Here is a 7,052-nt window from a genome sequence, read left to right as displayed (position 1 = left end):
GGGCTGATGAGGATGGGAGGTGGGAGGCCCCTCAGCTCCCTGAGACAGCAGGTAACGTCTCCCGCGGCGGCCGCCGCAGTTTCTCGACCCCAGTCCCCTCCCCCAGCAGTAGCTCAGCACCGAGCACGCCCACCGCTCTCCTCCTCCGCGGCGCGGGGCCGGCTGGGAGATGAAGTGCAGAGCCCAGTGAAGACTACTGGAGCCCGCCCCGCGGGGACTACAACTCCCACAATGCACCGCCAAGTCGGACGCTTTGCTTCTCCCTCCCTGTGCCTTTGGTTTTTCTGGAGCCACAACCTCTGTCTACCGACTGCGGTTTGGTCTTCTCGGAACCCGCGTTAATTGGCTGACTGTGCTGCGCTGTGCGAAAGCGCCCTAGTGATTGCAACCATTAACCCACAGATGAAGTCGTTTTGTTCCACGATCGACTGAGCGCCAGGAGGGAAGAAAAGGGGAGGCAGCTGCCTGGAAAACTGGTTGCATGTGAACCTAGCCTATTGCTGGGGGTGCGTGTTGGATACTTTGGCTTTTGAGGAAATACTCACCTCCGTGCCAAAAAGGCGAGCCAGAGGCGCGGAGTCTCCCTTTTCCTCCCGTAACAGATGTTGGTCTGTGTTTTCATGAGTAATATATTTCAGAAATGATCCGCGAGGGACTTAAGTACATCTGCTTACCCCTTAATTCACCTGAGTTGTAAATTCAATTCAGGGACTTAATTGAAACCAAGCTGCCCATGACCCAGAGCTGAGGATTCTGCCGCACTGGCTTGAACAAATCACTGTGAAACAAGACGATTTAAATACACTCAAGTACTCTATCTCTACCTGCAATCAAAACTCTTCAATTCCGCCAGATTATATTCCTTCGTTAAAGATGTGCCCCAAGAAGAGAGGATAAATGTGTAGCAAGGTACCGTAATAGCTTTCCCGTTCTCCTATGTCTCCGTTGCTCCCTGAAGTACCTTTCTGTTCTTCTGCAAATTCCTTTCATTTGTTCTCTGTCTCCAAAAACAAGCCAACAAAATCTGAGCAGGAATCTCTTGATTTCACAAATATATCTTGGCCGTAACCCAGCTGCCCCACTGTAAATTGTATTCCCTAAGCAGCAGTATTATGAATAAATACTGCGTATGAAAATACATTAAGGGATAATGACTGCAGAAGATTTAATACAGGGTTCCTATGAAGAGAATGAATCCAGTGCAGTTATGATATATTGATCAAAAAAGTCAATTCTGTTGCATAAATGAAACACATTTTATTAAAGCCCAATTGAATAGTTGAAAACAACACAACAGCAGGAATAATTTATTTTAAAGCTTTTTATCTTCCCTTCCATTCCCATGTATTGAATATGTAATAGAGGCCCGAATTCTAAATGCTAAGGATACAGCAGTGAATGAGACAAAGGTGTTTATATTCAAGATGCTTATATTGGAAGATTGAATAAGCATAAGTAGCGAAATCTCCTACCGCTCATTCCTGTAATGAAAACAAACGGGAGGGGCCCCTGGGTGGCTCAGAAGGTTGAGCCTCTGCCTTCCGCTCAGGTCATGATCTCAGGGTCCTGGAATTGAGCCCCACATCAGAGTGTCTGCTTGGCAGGCGGCCTGCTTCCCCCTCTTTCTCTGCCTGCCTACTTGTGATCTCTCTCTCTGTCAAATAAATAAATAAAACCTTAAAAAAAAAGAAGAGAAAACAAGCAGGAAAGCATGATAAAAAAAAAGGGGGGGGTGTTATTTTATACTGGGGGGATCAGAGAAGGCCTATTTGACATTTAATCTGAGACCTAAAGGGTCCAGCCATGGAAATACCTAGAGAAAGAGTGTACCAAGTAACAGCAGCAGCTAGAGCAAAAGGCACAAGGAGCAAACAAACAGCCATTCCTCTAGGCCTTGGTAGTGTTTCTCAACATTTCAGAGCACCTAGGGAGATTTAAAGATTACAAATGGTCAGAGCAAATGACTCAGATTCTCTAGAGGTCAGTCCCAAGCACACACTTTTTTTAAAAAGCTCCCAAGTGGTTCTAATGTGCACCCGTGGTTAACCACTGCTCTAAGTCATTGAGTCGTCTCTGGACCAGCAGCATTAGGATCCCCTGGGAACCTGCTGGAAATGCGAGTTCTCAGGACTTACCCAGACCTATTGAATCCAAAACTCTGGGGTAATCTCAGGGAAGGAAGGAAGAAAAGAAAGAAAGAAAAGGAAAGGAAAGAAAAAAGAAAAGGAAAGGAAAGAAAAGAAAAGATATGTTGGATTAGGGTAGTAATCAATGGAATAGTGTCAAGTGGAAAGATTTGGGGTATGTTCTGGAAGGAGAATCCTATCAGGATTAGCTGATAGACTAGGTGTGAAAACAGGTGAGGAAAAGAAATAAAAAATGACTCCCAGGTTTGTAGTCTGAGCTTCTAGGGGAATGCCCTATCTTGAAGTGGGAAAGACAATGCAGTCATCTCCCTAGAATGCTTTATGAACTTCTCTCTTTACAAACGATCCTTCGCTGTCCATGTAAAGAATGTGGTGACTGTGGTGAAGTCCCATAACCAAGAACGAAAGTCTTTTAATTTGCAGAAGTCCAAGGGCTTTTCCACTAAACCCTGCTGCCATATGTCTCATCATTTGCTATATGAGCACAAATCATATTTCCAAGGATAAATTCTGTAAGGATTTTCAAGGGTAAGGTCTTGAAATTACTCTCAAGCTATGATTATTTCTTGAGTCTACTTACTGTTCTCATCCCTGTATAAAATGCCCCACCTCCCTTCTTTCTGACCTCAAGCCTACTAATCCTTCAACGTCTGTCCAGCTTCCTCCTCAGTAAGATCTGCCAGCTTCCTATTCATTTGTCTGTCCAGCTCCTCTAAGCCAGTGGCTCCCGGCCTTACCTGTACATGGGAAGCTTTAAAGGCAGATTCTCAGGTTTCATGCCAGGCATGTGAAAGGTGGGCAGGAGGATATAGAGAATTTCTAACTGTTTAATACCCTCTAGGTTTTTAGAAGCACTAGTGCAAACTATATTTAGAAATTAATTAGGTACCTATCTTATGATATTCCTTGGATTATTTTATGTTATTTATATTTCACGCATACATATATATCATTTAATATATATATACACATACACACATATATACACACATTATATATGTACACACACATACACACACACGTTCTGATTCTTAGAGGACAGCATTTCCTCCTCCCCTGCTCTTTCCTTCCATAAGGGAGGAAATTCAATTGGTAAAGTCTAGACTCTCTGTGCTCTTTTATTTCCTGTGTCCTTGGTCTGGGGAGGAGTAACTTACCTAATTAGTGCGTTTAGGAAAAATAAATTGGGTTTGCTGAACTTGTCTCCTCCCACATTCCTCTTGGGTGTGAGCTGCCCTAAGCCTCTTGTCTGTGTAGGCTTTCAGCGTAGGTAGGGCCCCACTAGTTCAGCATTGCCTCAACTTAGGGTTTAATTAGCAGGCCTGACTGGCTCTCACATTATTATATGTTCTCTGACCTAGTCTTTATTATTAATAAAGGCGACATTTGGCCTCCATGTGTCTTACTGTTTTTTTTGTTTTGTTTTGTTTTTAATTTCTCAACTGGGCAACATTATTCATGGTTCCCTTTTAGCAATTCCACATAATTAAGATAATTAAGGGAAGAAGCCTTGCATTCAGCATTTATGTAGTACCACATAGTAGGTGCTAGTCGGATATTTAGTGGTCGAAATATTTGATCTCAAAAGCCTGGAAATAGCCCTGAATTTTAGTCATTTGATCTCTAAGTATTATGAGAAGAATTATGCTACATGCATTACTGGTTACAAAGGAACTAAGAGATGAGATTCCTGCCTTCAAGGAAAACCCAATCCTAAGGTAAGTTTTTAGCAAATACTACTTTGTACCAGGCACTGTGTTTGCCAGTAGCAATACAAAATAGATCAGATATGCTCTCTTACAAAAAAGAACTCAAACTGGCTTAGCCTTTTTCAACTTTGACCCTTCTGAGCTCCATAAAATCAGTTGAATAAGTCATGATAAGTACTTTAAAAAGTAGAATAGAAAAAAAGATATCACTGTGTATTATAAGTACTAGGGGCAAGCGCTACTCATGAAATTTGTTTTAGTTATCTATATATGTGTGTGTGTGTGTGAATTGAATTACAATGCAAAATATATTCCCTATAGGTTTTAATTTTACAAAGTGAAGACCTACTGTCTGGCAGAGGAAGCCAGACATGCATATAAGTGAATATATTGAATATTATTGTAGTGGCAACAGGCATTTTACAGATGAGATCAAGTCTCAGGGAATCTAAAAATTTGGGAGGAGGTAATGGGTAGAGCTGACATTCAAACCCAGATCAGTCTGATTTAAAAGAAAATTTTATTTCCATTGGACCACAAGACTGAAGGTGACAGGCTAGTTCTTAGGAAAAGGGGGAGATATGGGAAGAAACATGAGCAAAGTCTTGAAGTCATTATAATATATTTTGTGAGTATACATAAGGGTGGGTCAGGGTCCTTAAGATTCCATGAACAATATACAATTCCTTTCAGTTCTAATGAACTTGGAGTGGAGGTATAATATGGTGGTTGAGAACTCCTATTCTGTAATTAGACTCTGGATATAAAACCTGACTTGGTTGAATTAGTTCATCTCTCTAAAAGTTTAAACCACTACCACATTTGTAAATATTTATAAAATAGGCATACTAATAGTCCCTTCTTTGGAGGGTTGTTTTGAGAATTTAACGAGATGCTATAAAGAGTTTGCTTAGCATAGTACTCTGCCCTTAGGAGGTCTTCAACAAAAGTTAGGTATTAATTTCAATAACCCAGTGTATTCTAATATAATGGAAGGAACTGGATTACAGAATTGGTTTCATTTAGTTCATTTTTACTTACTTTGGAAAACAGTCTGTTAGTGTTTCACCAGAGAAGTAGTACCACAAGTATGTCCGGTATGGAATAAGGGAATTACTCTAAGAATTAAGGGCAGTTGAGTGAGTGATGGACCATCTATGCAGGCAGTCGCCTCCATGTCTAGTGTTGATCCTACAGTTGCTAGACTGGCAGATGAGAAGGAAAGTTGGATATGAAAGAGAGCAAAGGGCAAACTAGGACCATGAGCACAAGTGGTACCCAGAAAGACTAACTAGAACCCCTGTCTGCCTCTCCCTGTCACCATCCTCGACACCACAAGTGATGGTAGGAGAAGCTGGCGCCCCTCATTATGGATCCGCACACGCTCTCAGTCCAGGACAGAAGAGAACATTGCTAGGAGCCGGAGTGTCTGGGTGTCCAGGGGCTGCCATGACAAAGTACCACAAACTGGGGGGCTCAAACCCTGGGAAATGTATTCTCTCACAGTTCTGGAGGCTGGAAGTCTGAAGCCAAGGTGCTGGCAGGGCCACAGTCCCTCCAAAGGCTCTAGGCAAGAATCCTTCCTCACTTCCAGGGGTGGCTGGCCAGCCTGGGCTTTCCCCAGCTTGTAGCTACATCACGGAATCTCTGCCTGTCTTTCAGTGAGGATTTCTTCCTACGTGTCTGTCTCTCCTGTGTCTTCAGGTGGCTTTCTTATAAGGGCACTAGTTATTGAATATAGGGCATCATCTAGAAGGGCTTCATCTGGATATACATTTGAATATACAATATTATTATCATCTGAATATACAATATGATTACATTTGCAAAGACCCTATTTCCCAATAAGGTCACATTCTGAGATTCCAGGCGGAGTTGAATTTGAGGAGGGGGAGGGGATGACACCATTCAGCTCAGCAGCCCAGGAACTGGGGTTGGATGTTTCTCCATGACAGCAGGTGGGGTAACGGCAGGTCAGACCCAGTGTGCCTGGCACCTCCTGCCAGCCAATAAAACATTTTTTAAAAATTGGCAGCTGCTTCATTTCTGCCTCCCAAGTAGCATCCAAAATGTCTCTGTTGGCCAACAGTGATCCAGAAACACACTGGAAAGGAAATTCTGGGGAATCCCAGCTTAGCTAAATTGACATAGTACAAAGTCACAGCTCAGTAAGTCATTGAGGACTTTTTTTTTTTTTTGGAACACGGAAATAATGGAAATGTTTTAAATACATTTATCTGGGACACCCGGGTGGCTCAGTCAGTTTAGTGTCTGCCTTTGGCTCAAGTCATGATCCCAGTGTCTTGGGATCAAGTTCTGGAATCAGGCTACCTACTCAGTGGGGAGCCTGCTGCTCCCCCTGCTTGTGCAAAATCTCTCTCTCTGACAAATAAAGAAATAAAATCTTAAAAAAAAAAAAAAACTGGTCTGGGGATGCCTGGGTGGTTTAGTCAGTTAAGTGTTTGACTCTTGGTTTCGGGTCAGGTCATGATCTCTTGTCAGCTCTGCACTCGGTAAGGACTGGGTTTGAAGATTCTCTCCCTCTGCCCCTCCCCCTACTTGTTCTCTTGCTCTCTCTCTCTCTCAAACAAATAAATCTTAAAAACAAACAAACAAAAAACCTTGATCTGGCAGCAGAGTGGAGGAGCGATTGGGGGTGAAGGAGATTGAAGATGTTAAGAGATCATGGGCATAACCTAGGAGTCCCTAAACAGTTTTTGATCGTGCTTTTGGTAATGGTATATGAGCAAAATAGGGCCAACATTCTGGCAGAATACAACTTAATAATCTGCATTGAGAAAATCTCTAAAAAAAAAAAAAAAACTGGTAAGATAATGAAGAATGACCAGTCCAATATCAGAGAAGAGACAGACTTGGAAATCCAGAATCGAGCACTAGCATTTAAGGGCTCCTTTACCCAGAGATGCCTCCAGAGGTCCTGAAGAGAATGCTGAGTGGCTGGGACCACCACTCTGGGTGGGCGACGCTGGAGTCCCCGGCTCACGGCGCTGGAAGACTATCAGGCCTGTGGAGCTGAGACACCAGAAAGTCACACCATAGGAGGAAGGGGGGAACCAAAAATAAACAGGCAGCCAGCCTGGGTCAGCTTTGCCTGATCTGGCTGACCCAGAAAAGTTCAAATCCTGAAATGGGATTAGAGAAATCCCCAAGGCCTGGCAGAAACAAATTAAGAAAC

This window comes from Lontra canadensis, unplaced genomic scaffold (assembly GCF_010015895.1).
Source record: "Lontra canadensis isolate GAN:19392208 unplaced genomic scaffold, GSC_riverotter_1.0 scaffold21, whole genome shotgun sequence".
Lineage (NCBI taxonomy): Eukaryota > Metazoa > Chordata > Mammalia > Carnivora > Mustelidae > Lontra > Lontra canadensis.
Note: the sequence above shows the minus strand (reverse complement) of the source record.